This window comes from Equus przewalskii, chromosome 25 (genome assembly GCF_037783145.1).
Source record: "Equus przewalskii isolate Varuska chromosome 25, EquPr2, whole genome shotgun sequence".
Taxonomy (NCBI): Eukaryota; Metazoa; Chordata; class Mammalia; order Perissodactyla; family Equidae; genus Equus; species Equus przewalskii.
This window is the reverse complement of record NC_091855.1, coordinates 43,342,151-43,355,193: the sequence shown is the minus strand read 5'-3', so window position 1 is coordinate 43,355,193 and position 13,043 is coordinate 43,342,151. Positions and strand designations below refer to the sequence as shown.

The window sequence follows — 13,043 nt, the reverse complement described above, 5'->3', positions numbered from 1 at the left end:
TGAACAAACATCTAAAGTATTTTAAATGCTAACTGAAAGACTGTTTTTACTCAATCATGTAAATTTTCCAAAAACATCCTGTTTACTAATTTGCTTAATAAACTCTCTTCCTAGATCACTGCTCTCAAACTGTACCAGTCCATGAATAGTTTTCTAGTCCGCAGTCAAAATTAAGTACAGAAATTGAGAATAAGCATTTAGAAATTTTCATGGCAAGTTTACAAAGTACTTTTAGATCTGTCAAATCTAATGATAAAAAATGAGTTTGCATTCTGTATGACTTTTTCAGTTTCTTTTTCTAGTAATTCTTTTTTTATTTTACAAAATTATCAGTCCAGATAAACTGGAAATTTAAAAAATAAGTCCTTTAGCACTGGTGGTAGGGGCACTGTCCTTGAGGGCACAAAAGTAGACCTAAGCCAAGGAACACTGGATTCTCTCTTACCTAAGTTTGTCCATCGTCATCCCCCCGCCCCGCCTTCAACAGCACTGATCCGACTAGAACAGCAGAAGTCCACCCAGGCAGCATGACCTACACTAGTCAAGAATTACTATGAAGCCTGTAGTGACCACTAGGTGTGTGTCCATAAGAAATTATACTTCTGAGAAACCCATGGACTCTAGCTTGGTGCCAGAACTTTTTGGAGACCACCCCTCGATGGAGGAGTCAGGCCTACCAGTGCCTGCCTTCATTTCAAACAGCATTCTCATCTCGTCCTCTTTCCTCCTCAGCCAATCACCAAGTTTTCTCTTTCCAATGATACGTTGCTATCCTATTTCCTCCTCCTCCTCTTTTTTTGGGGGGTAGGGGGGTGGGGAGCAACATGTACTCTGAACTCACGTACCTTTTTAGTAGCAGTAATAACTACCAGAGCCAGCTACTCCTCTTTTCCATGGGGTCATCAGCCCCTGACAGATGGCTTCCCAGGTAGAGGCAGTCTGGTAGAAGGAGAAAGAGCCCAGACAGTGGAGCCAGGCAGGCCTAGGTTCAAACCTAGCCTTCCCTCTTGATAGCTAGATGGCCTCGGGCAAGGTGCTTGTCTTCTCTCTCTCAGCCTCAGAGAACAAAGCCCCCCTAGGTCCCCCACAGAGGGGTGATGAGGCCCACAGATAACGGATATAAAGCATAGAGCACACAGAGCACTCAAATGATATCTACCATTATTAATTAATTCCCGTCACATCCTACCCATGGTCAAAAGCGTCAGTGGCTTCCTAATTTCCATCACATCGGAGCAGGACACGTACCCAGCAGTCCTGCCCTCTGTGGTTTGGCCTCATCCATTCTCCCTAATAGCAACATCAACTTGCATCTATTGAACACTTTCTACGCACCAGGAACTTTACATCATCTCATTTAATTTCACAGTTACCCCCGAAAGTCGGCACTAATACTATTCACATTTTATAGCCCAGGAGCCTGGGAAGGAAATGAGGAGTCAAGGGCCTGTGCTCAATCACTCTACACTGTCTTGCTGCTCCACCCTTCACTTGCCCTCTACACCAGATGTCCTCAGTTTGGTGCAAGCAGACAGCCCCTCTTTCCTGGCTTCACTAGGTCACCCTCTTGGTTGGGATAGTCTCCTTTGCCCCTGTTCCCAGGAATTTTATCCATCAGGTCAAGTCCCACCAACTCCAGTAAGCAGTTCCCCAACCAGGTTTCTTTGGGCCGGATCCTTTATCTCAATTCTCAAGTACTTATTAATTCGTTCCACAAAATTTAGTATTTAATCACTTATATTATTACAGTATTGCTTTAGGTCTGTTATCAATTACAATAAAAACTCCTTTAGGGAGCAGAACTTCTTTATTAAACAGTTACCATTGCATTGTTCCACAAAATTAGCTTTTGTTTTTCAGCTTTCTGGTGGCCTCTGCATAGATGGCTTACAGACACTTTGGGATTTTTTAATGCTTCTGCATCCTAATTATTGCCAATTACCTGAATTCTTAAACATGAATTTATAGCAGAACCAATTTATTTAAAAGTCTTACCAGTTTTAAGAATTAGATCATATTTGGTTATTCAGCCCCAGTAGAGTATCCAGTACATTACAAATGCTCAATATCTGCTGAATGAATGTAAATGCAATTGTTCCAAATTTTTCCAATGGTAAGATTACGTTTCACCATTATGCTCACTGCTTTCTGCATAAGGAATTACTGGTTACAAATAATTTGTCAGGGTCTCATTCTCAACAGAAAAATTTTAAACGATGGTTTAAATATTCCTACTACAGAAACAGAGCTGGTTACCAAAATCCTTGATCAGTATGCACAAACTTGAAAATATCATGTTTCACTTTCCATCATCACAAAAGAAAAGAAATTCTCCTGTTCCAGCTCACAAACTCATCCCAGGTCCCCACCTGGCCTCCAGGAAGGTGGAGGAGGGGCCTCAACCTGGCAGGGTCTAGCCCACCATAGGGAAAGGACTCCTGGGCTCAGTGGGCCTGCTCACACTCTAGGGCCCTGGTGCCCTGTTACAGCCATTACAGGAGCTTAGAGAAGGCCTGTGCTGAGCCCCCTTCATGGGAGCTTGCTACCTGATACTCCTGAGTGCCTAGAAGTATTTGACATGATATGGAAAATATCTCAGAAAGACCTTTTGAAAAATGCATGTCAGATTATGATATATGGAGGGCACGATGGGTAATAATAGTGGGCTTTATTTTCCCTAAATTTCACATTTTTCCTCCTCATCTGAGAATCACCTCAGAGAGAAACACTCCCACAGAACTTGCCAGAAAAAGAGTCCTTTTTCAGGCATAACTAACAGCTGCCAAACACCCAACGCAGACCAGAAGCTCACCCCATCTACACTAGAAATCACTCTCTTTCCTTCTAAGGCCACTCCTCCCATACTTAAGCCCTTTCCCAAGCTTTAAGCCTGCTGCCTCAGTGAGGTCACCTGCACGGCACCCCCTACCCAATGACAACTTCAGAGCCTTCGTCTGGCCTGTCCTTCCCCAGCCCCCCACCCACCCTAGGTCAGCCTCCTTGGCTTGGCATCAGGCTCCTTCCACCCATTTCCACCCACATCCAATTCATCACACACACTTTGCTAGAATAATCTTCACGAAGCCTTAGGTCACTCTCCCACTCAACTCTCCTCGGCTCTGCGCCCAGGATAACGACGGCTGAACCCCTTAGCTTCGCATTCCTAACACGGGCCTTGTCACCCCCTTCCCCTTCACACACATTACCCCAAAGGCACTTGTTCACACGCTGCCTGTGCTCTTTACACCTTCTTGCCTTTCCTCACATTCACCTTCACTTAAAATACGTTCCCTAACCCCAATATACATACAAATTCTGCTCACCGGCAGCACAAATATCTTTCTCCTGACCTCACTCCTGGGAGGCATTCTTTCGCCTGACCTTCACGAAGTACCTAGCACTATGTGCCACATTTATTAGCTGTAATATATTAACTGTATTCCATACTTTGTGAAAGGCCAGCTCCTTTTAAAAACACCAAAAAAGTCACGAGGCTGCTGAGTCACTGATAGCCTGAATGGATCAATTAAAAACAGCTGGAGCAGACCCAGTGGCATCAAAAGTCTCCATTATGCCATTTGAAAATCAGAAGAGAATTAAGGTAGTGCTTTCTATTATCAGTCCTTTTGACCACATCTCAGACAACCAAAATAGGAGCCAAAAACGAACAGGGCTTACTTCCCAGGGCCACAAAGGATCATCTACTTGGAAATAAGAGGAACAACTGGAGTCCTATCTTAAGACTTAGGATCCAAAATAAACCACATTACAAAGACTCTTCCACAGTTTTTCTTGGGGGAGACTTTTAACCTAGTGAGGCTTGGGGTTTCCAGCGCCTGCGAGGGATTACACAGTCTGGGGCTGGACCACACCTAGCTGGTCATCCTGACTGAAACCTGGGGAAACGCTGAAGCCTTCCAAGTACAGGCATGAATGAAATGAGACTGACCACTGAGAGCTGAGATATATTCACTTTGTAACAAAGTTCAATGTACTAGTTAACCAAAATTTCCTTCAACATAGTGGAAAATAACCTGGCTCTAAAGACAAAAATACCAAACAGTAATTTGCAAACATCTGCACTGCCCACACTTCAGTGCAGGTAACAATCAGCTGTGAGGCACTGTACAGATGCCAATTCTACAGTCCAACTCACCTGCCCTTGAAGCAGAAACAAAAACAGGCTACTCTTGTGAAACAAGCACACAGGCCATCTTTCTCAGTTTCTTCAGTTCAATAGCTACATCCAAAATATCTGCACAATTGGCATCAATGGTATTTAGAGTCTAACACTTATTTTAAAAAAGGTATCAGGGGTATTAAAAAGTCAGGTTTGGGATCACTTATCCTAGTAGAAAAAAATGTCAATCAATTGTTCAGTTTCAGTGGTTCAAAAACAACAGACTTATCTGTCTTACTCTCCAACACCTAATAGAGGGCCTGGCATATAGAAGGGATCATTAAATTTCTATTGTAGAAATGAAACAATCCTGAAAATGGAGGGGAAGGAAAGTAGAGCGATGGGAACCCAGAAAAGACCCACAGCCAGACAAATATAAAAGCAAATACATAATCCTTTTGCTTACCAAAATCCTAATTAATAACTAATGCCTTCTGCCCACCTATGAAAGAAAACAACCTCCATAGCAAACATTTGTAAGTCACTTTACCATTGACTAAGCACCTTGGTGCATCAGTTCTTTTAACCCTCGACAGAAATCTGTGCCGTAAGTACTACTGCCACTCCTATCTTATAAACACAGAAACAGAATCAGCTGTCAAAAGGAAGCAAGTGGTGGAGTCCAGGCTGTCTATATTCCAGCCCCTATGCTCCTTCTACAGCACCATGTTGCTACGATGGTAGCTGACAAGATAACATCTGAGGTAGCACCTAGTTCTAAAATTCTATCACTGTGTGATTCCAGGTTCCTATGCTTGCTGAAGAGGGAATCAAATATTCCAGTTTTGCTCAGTTTGGCCCAGATTCCGTAGATCTACCTTCTCAATGCATTTATCTCTCAGGGCTGTTTTATTAAATGGAGTAATATACTAAAGTCCCAAGCATAATGCCTGGCACTTAAAAGGTATTTAAAAAATGTTAGCACCCCTCTCTTAAACTCATATTTCTCCTTCTGAACACATAAGGACCTGTTGCTTGTCATACAGGCTCATCATTCATTTATACCTTCAAAGAAATACAAATAAGGAAAAAGAGGGTTATTTCTTTCCACCCTAAATCTCCTGGAGAAAGACAAAGCAGAAGCCAAGTTTAGGGCGTGCTTTTCCTTCCAATATAATTTTCCAAAACAAGACAGCACCTTCCCTTTCTTAGTTTCCATTCCTCCTTCATTCTCAGACATACTAGCACAGACCCACACTTGCACTGGCACACTAGACCCATTTCCTTTACTAAAACCAAACCGTTGGCGTGTCGCCTGCTCACATGCTTCTAATGGGCTCTGACCCTGAAAGGAGCACCCACCACTCACATTCCAGAGCTCCTCTCATGTGCAAGGCAGGAGCAAGGCCTTAAGAAGCAAGGCAGGGAACTCATGGACAGAGAGAATGGAAGGACAATGAGCCAGACACCCTCAGGATACAGGCAAATAATGAGATGTAAAATGCAAAGTGCAACACCTTTATGTCACTCCAAAATGGGAAGAGATGCATGGTCACAAAATGCGTAAAATGTGTTCAGTGAAATTTTCACAGCAGCAATCTGTGGAATTGCTTGTTGTTCACCAAAGAAAGACTTCTCACAGGAGTCAGGGAAGGCTCTGCCTTTGGAGATCTGCTTTGGACAGGGTGGGGGTGGCCGCCCAGAGGAAGCAGGGCTGAGATTATGTGAAGCATCTTCTCCCCTAGCCCAGCACCGTCAGTCAAGTATCTGCTGAAATAAAAGCTTCTGCTGTTATCACATGTCCTTTTTTCCCAAGGCAGCCTGTCACTCAAAAACTGTTAGCTATGTAAAATCTACTTCTCTTCCTTCAGAGAAGTTTTTTAAAAATGAACTTAATAAGCTGCCAAATTGCAACATCTTCACCATCTCTTCATTTTCTTATGTTGCACTCCATGTTTAGGTTAAGTCTCATCACAATTCGAAATGCTACAAATGGCTGTCACGGTGCTTCGCTTAAGCTAATGAAATACTGATTTCTTCATTAAAGAAAACCTATGAATAAACATTAGATAAATTCAATTTGCACACATTCTAACACCAGATCTCATCACATTAAAATGCTGACATATTCAAACCATTTTTGTTAAATGTGCACAGAAATATGTGTTCCTATTCCTAAGGGAATACTAGTATCTCAAATGGAAGAAAAGGAAACATGCTTTCATTCTCCAAAGATACTCATTCAAATTCCTAGAAAATAATTTTTTTTAAAGTTCCCCCTGAAAGGGGTGGGGGAGTGAATTCTACAACCTTCTAAAAGTGTTGCGACAACATAGGTAAATTAAAGACCATTTCAAGGCAGTGAGGAGTTCCTAGATGCTGTTTCAACACTATACTATTGTTTACCTGACACTTAGACGATCCCTGAGCTTATTATGTTTGGCACAGCACTCAGATGATTTTTAAATTTTCCGATTCAAGTTGCTGAGTAACATAAGCAGTGTTCTGCAGAGGAGTTCCCGTTCTAAGAGAGAAATGCCCTAAATCCCATTGTGGAGAGGCATGCCAATTTTCCAGCCTTCATTTCCTCATCCTACAGAGAAACTGAGGCCCAGGGAGGGGTAGCAATCTGCCCAAGCTTTCATAGAGCTTAGAACTGTGCTTTTAACCACATCAAGCTATGGTTATCTTTCTAGTCACCCAACTTTGGGCGGAACAATGATCTACTGAATCTGTCAAATACAAAATTTAAAAACATGTCACTGATGTGTACCAGTAATTTTACATCAAATTACAGCATTTCCGAGCCAGTATATTGCTATGTTTTCAAACGGGAAGCAAGAGAGCTAGAGAGAACATTAAACACGTCTTACACAATGAAGGAAGATCAGCCACTACAACCGGTGGCTAGAACAGGCTTGGCCTCTGTTATTCAAACAGTCTCTGACCAGCCAAGCCTAAGCTGAAGAAGGAGGTGCAAATCAATGAGAGAAACAGAGAGGTGACCCTCTGAATACCACCACGAGCAAAGGCTTTTCTCTCTCCTTCATCTAAAGTTTTACAGCATCACTGGAACTACTCACTCGGCACTCGTGCTGTTAGTCATCTGCCACATATATCTCACCTCCCCAAGTAATCCAAAACTTTTTAGGGCATAATTGTCTTATAGGCCACCTCAGTAACAGCCACTCAAACATTTCTGATGTTTTTTTCCCTACCAGGTTAAAAAAGTGTTTTTAGGTACCTGAAACATATCAGGCACTGGTATAGCTCTCATAACGCAATAGGAACCAGTTTCAAAATGTGGACCGTAAGATTGGCACCTAGAGGAACGCAGAGAGGTAGGTCTCACCTAACTACCACAGGAGTATAAACAGGAGTATAATACGGAGTATAAACTGGCACAGCCCTTATGCAGGGCAATTTGGCAACACGTAGCAAAAGCCTCCTTTTCTTTAAAAACAAATTCAACTCCTAGCAATTTATCTTTAGAAAATATTTTTCAAGTGTGTAAACTATTTATAATAGCCAAAAACTGGCCCAACACAAAAGTCCACCTACAGCAGGCTAGATAAATAACGGGCTGTACACGGGTACTACTCATGGAACACATGCACGGAGAATAAACATGGATGAATTTCAAAAAATAATCTTGAGTAAAAGACGCCAGGTATAAAAGAAGCATATACTAAATAATTCTATTTATATAAAGTTTAAAAATAAGCAAAACTAATCTGTGATGTTGGTCATGAAGACAGTGATTACCTGTGAGGAGTGTGGGGAAGGGGCAGCAAGGAGAGGTTCTCGGTGGCCAGGAATGCTGTTTCTTAATCTGGGGTTGATTCTATTTCGTAAAAAACTACTAATAGAGTTTTACACTTAGATACATTCCTTTTTGTATACTATCCTTAAATTTCAAAAATTTTTAATAAGCAGGGGCTGGTCCAGTGGTGCAGTGGTTAAGTTCTCGCACTCCACTTCAGGGGCCCAGGGTTCGCCGGTTCAGATCCCGGCTGTGGACCTACGCACTACTTGTCAGGCCATGCTGTGAAAGGCGTCCCACATATAAAATGCAGGAAGATGGGCATGGATGTTAGCTCAGAGCCAGTCTTCCTCAACAAAAAGAGGAGGATTGGTGGTGGACGTTAGCTCAGAGCTAATTTTCTTCAAAAGAAAAAAGAAAAAAAATTTTTAACAAGCAAGCACACGTACAAAGACAGTCAACTCAGCTTTGTTTATAACAAAACATTAACTTCCTACGTGTTCCAAAAAGGAAATGGGGAACTATATCATGTAGCCATTTAAAATGAGGCTATTTACTTAGTAGCAAAGAAGGATGTTATATGCTATATCATTAGGTGAGAAATGCAACAATTAAAAAAACAGGATTCTAAAGACAAAAACAACTACAAAGAAATTTTAAAACTGTATTCATAATGTAATCAGATTGTTAGTAATAACAGTATATTGTTATTTTGAATGTCTTACAGAATAAAGCAAGAAAGTTAATAAAAAGGTCCTTATATGGGGCCAGCTCTGTAGTGTAATGGTTAAGTTTGGCATGCTCCACTCCAGAGCCCCGAGTTTGCAGGTTCAAATCCCAGACCCAGACCTACATCACTCATCAGCCATGCTGTGGCAGCAACTCACTCACAAAAATAGAGGAAGAATGGCACAGATGTTAGCTCAGGGCTAATCTTCCTCAGCAAAAAAAGAAGAAGATCCTTATAAATCTGTCAAAGAACAGACTGTTCAAATGTAAATTTTGTATGTGTGAAAATGTGGTTTTATTTCCCCAAACAGTTCATGTATCACAGAAAAAATACAGAAGAAAAGATATAATGTTTGGGATTTGCTTCAAAATAATGCAGGAAGGGTGAAATAATAGGTGAAATGAAACTAGCCATAGGTTGACAACTGATGAAGCTGGGGGACAGGTATCTGGAAGTTCACTATACCATTCTCCCTACTTTTGTGTAAGTTGGAAATTTTCCATAACTTAAAAAAAGTATAGGGGCCAGCCCCGTGGCCAAGTGGTTAAGTTCGCGTGCTCTGCTTCAGTGGCCCGGGATTTTGCTGGTTCGGATCCCGGGCATGGACATGGCACTGCTCATCTGGCCACGTTGAGGCAGCATCCCGCATGCCACAGTTAGAAGGACCCACAACTAAAATATACAACTATGTACTGGGGAGATTTGGGGAGAAAAAGCAGGAAAAAAAAAAAGTATGATTCTGTTTGGGCCATATATTTATTTTTATGTATATATTTGCAAAGAAAACAATTTGAAAAGACATTCACCAAAATATTAAAAGTGGTTATTAAAGGGGGGGTGGTAGTATTTAGGTGACAATTTTTTGCCTATCTTAATTTATAACTTTTTGTGAATAATTATATATATTACTTGTGTAATTTTTTAAATAGGAAAAGAAAAAAAAACAGGGCAAAAAAACTACTGAATCTGTTTCAAAATTATTCTTGTCATCTAAAAGCGTGCCACAGCCTAGCACAGGGTCATGGAAAAATATGTCCCGTGTGAACAGTAAAATTCACCATAAAAGGAAGCTTACTGTTATATCAAGTGAATGCACGAGCAGAATGATATATCACCAACAGGTGATACTATATTTTTAACTGGCCAAATTATAAGTTTCACACCAATTAGGACTGCTGGAGTCTGTTATTAATGTTTCTGTGGCACCAGTGATGTCACTCAATGAGATGAGAAAGGCCAAGAAAATTCTTTAAAGAAGCCAACCATTCAGGGGACAGATAAGGAGGCCATGGCCGATTCTACTGCGTCACTCTTCAAATAGTTCTACAGTGTTAGAAGGGTTCACTGTGTGCTCCTAATTTGCTACAGTGGCAAACAGAGATAACTCCCCCACCCCCTGAGTCCTCTTTGGGAAATCCAATTTGTTCCAAGTTTACCTCCCAATTTTCCTCTAATGTAGATCTAAAATTGAATCTCCATCTTTCTCACAAGAACTGAACTGAGAATTTATCATCAATCACATGCTTTTCTAGAAATTCTAGGAAAACTCAATCCTAAATTATCCTCAATACAGAAGAAATAGCTAAAAGGGTTACACAATGGAATTTGTTTTTCTATATTCAGTAATATTTTAGCATTTAAAAGTTAAAATCTTGAGGCCTGAAATAAAAATATTAGGCTCAAGAGAGACAGTATTGTATTCATAGTTTCAGTGGGAACAGAACTGTATTTTAAATGTAGGTTAGCAGGCCAACCAGCTTGGAACTGAATAAGAAGCTCCACACTGAAGGCTGAAATCAACCATAATCTGAAAGTTAACAACTGGCAACAACTGCACATTTGCTTCACTCTACGCATTTACCATTCGTTACCTTATGTAATAAAACATACACAATTAAAAACTTGGGACTACTAGCTTAAAAAGCTAAATATAAAGCTATTCACAAAGAAGTGGATTGAAGAAGCAACTCACTTCCCAGTGTGAATAATTCTATAATAAATATCTATATACAATGGTCCTATATGAACGCAGGCAACATAAGTCTTATATTCATATAATCAGAAGACGGAGTTGGAGAGGAGCTTTAAAAAAAAGTCACATTTGCTCTCAAGATGCTACAACTCAAGACCAAAGAAGTAAACTGCCTAAAATCATACAATCAATTGACACTGCAGCTAAACTTGGAACTCTGGTCTTATTCCCTCTAAGTGCACTATACCCAGTAAACTCAGGAAATGCACTAGAGTAACCTGACCTAAAGCCCTCACTTCTCAGTCTCCATTCCATTAATCTGTGGTCTTCTTGCTTCTCCATCAGACAATAACTAGTTGTCAGAACTTGAAATTATACTATTTATAACACAGAGTAAAGAAATACAGAAGACTGTGCAAAACTCATTAAGCTTAGCATAAACCAAATGACACTCATTTAGTGGCACGAAGTTCGCAGGTACATTCCAACTGCTGCCAGCCTTCTCCAGGCTAAGAAGGGAGTAGGAAGAACTGCGTAGGGGGAGGGAGTCGCTTGCCTCTTGATACTTCAAATTTCTCAAGCCGGCTGTGTCCTGAGCAACTAAGGCCAAAGCCCGCTCCCACAGCTCCTTCCAAAGCTCCTGATTCCCTTCTGGAAAATCTTCCCTCTGCAGCAGAGCCAAATGCCCACTAATAAAATTCTGACCAACAGAAATGTTTGCAAATTTTGTATGCAAATACAAGAAGGACAGCAGAAACAGGCAGCAATTTTAAGCAAGGGTGCAATGATACGTAAAGCTAAGAAACGCAGGCCAGCAGCTCAGCTTGGAGGTACATATGGTTACGACAAAAGCTGAAGCTCCAAATACCAGCAGGTCCCATAAGCAGCATTGGCTACAAACCAAAGTGCAGTCTTTAGGGTGATACAGAAAGATCTCTCCTTCATGTAGAGTACTGTAAGTAGATTTGTCATTAAATTTGAAGAGACACTCAATAATACAATGTCCCCAAATTTTCTTGTCCACAGAAAGTCCGAGTACTCGTGCTGTTCTCACAAAGTTCTTGCACCTCAAGCCACATGCATGCACACTGGGCAGCAAGAAACCATGGCACATTCAAGGACCCAAAGGAGGAAGAGCATGGCAAAGCCCAGAGAACCAGCCAGGACTGTCTGGGTGCAAGATGATGCTGAGAAAGGCACTGTGAGGCTGGTATTCAAGCCCAGCACTGTCCCATTCCAGAAGGCCACCTGCCTTCATCACAGGATATGCTTCTTCTGCCTGAGTCCCTGGCAAACAACTCAATTATTTAACATTCTTAAAGGACCTGAATCATTTCTCTGTGTGAACTCACATGTCAATCCCACCCTCCACACAGGTCCAACCCAGGAAAACAAAAACAGTGAATAGTGTACCACTTCAAACTGGTAAAGTGACACGTTACAAAGAAAGCTCCGATTGAAAATCTACTTTTCACTTTGAGGAGTGGTTAGAGCACAGACCATGGGGCCAGGACGCCTGGCTCTCATTTGGGTTCTACAGTACCTAGCCCTGGGCGTCTGGACAAGTTGCCTTTCCACAAAATGGGCAAATGAGGATAATAAAATAGTTCCTAGCATATACAGTGCTTGAAGATTAAGAGTTAAAATATGTAAAATGATTCGAATACTGCCAGCACAAAGCACTATGCATTAGCTATTATCATTAAGTAAATAAAATCAATTTACATTTATTAAATGTATTCAAACCAAGAACTACAGTGAGTTAGCATGGAAACAAGCATTTGATTCCTCATAGGCATTTTAAAAATAAAATAATTTTTCTATTTAGTTATCTGTCCAAAAATGTACGTGTATATAAATATGTGTGGGAGGGGTGGCTTAAAAGTGAGAAGGGGGAAGGTCAAAGAGGTAAGAGGATGTCCATAGAGCCTAAATGAGAAGCCCTTTCCCGTCACCGGAGATGACAACTGTCCCCTAGGTCAAAGCAGTGCTCGGTCTGCAGATACGTGTTCACTTCACTTTTATAACACAGCTGGACTAAAAAGCAAAGCCAGCAAAATTACTTTTTCCGGCCACTTAAGATTTTACTAAATTCAGTGTAGCACAACTTTCAAAGTTGTGAAAATACTGTCAGTTCAGAGGCCAGAGCTGTCTAGTATACCAATTTATAGCTCAATGAAAGTGCAAGTTAATTTCTGAGACAAAAATACTGAGCAGCACATATAATGTGATGGCTTGTATGTAAAAATTTGGACTACTCTTTTACATTCCACTTCTCTGACATACTGTAAATAAATGAATATTAAGAAAAAGAAATAAAATAGCCTACATTTCTGTTTTTAAAAAAGCTGAAATGTTGCTGCTTAGTAGGTGGGGTTAAGAACACAATGGGGGAAATTCAGCGATATGGATATTACAACCATTTGTTACACGACCACACGACAGCCACATGTACTCT

General features: G+C 41.0%; 1 protein-coding gene across 1 annotated transcript in view; it reads right to left on the bottom strand.

The window, feature by feature from the left end:
- Nucleotides 1–13,043, bottom strand: part of WDR20 (WD repeat domain 20) — a 54,099-nt gene that overhangs the window by 21,427 nt on the left and 19,629 nt on the right.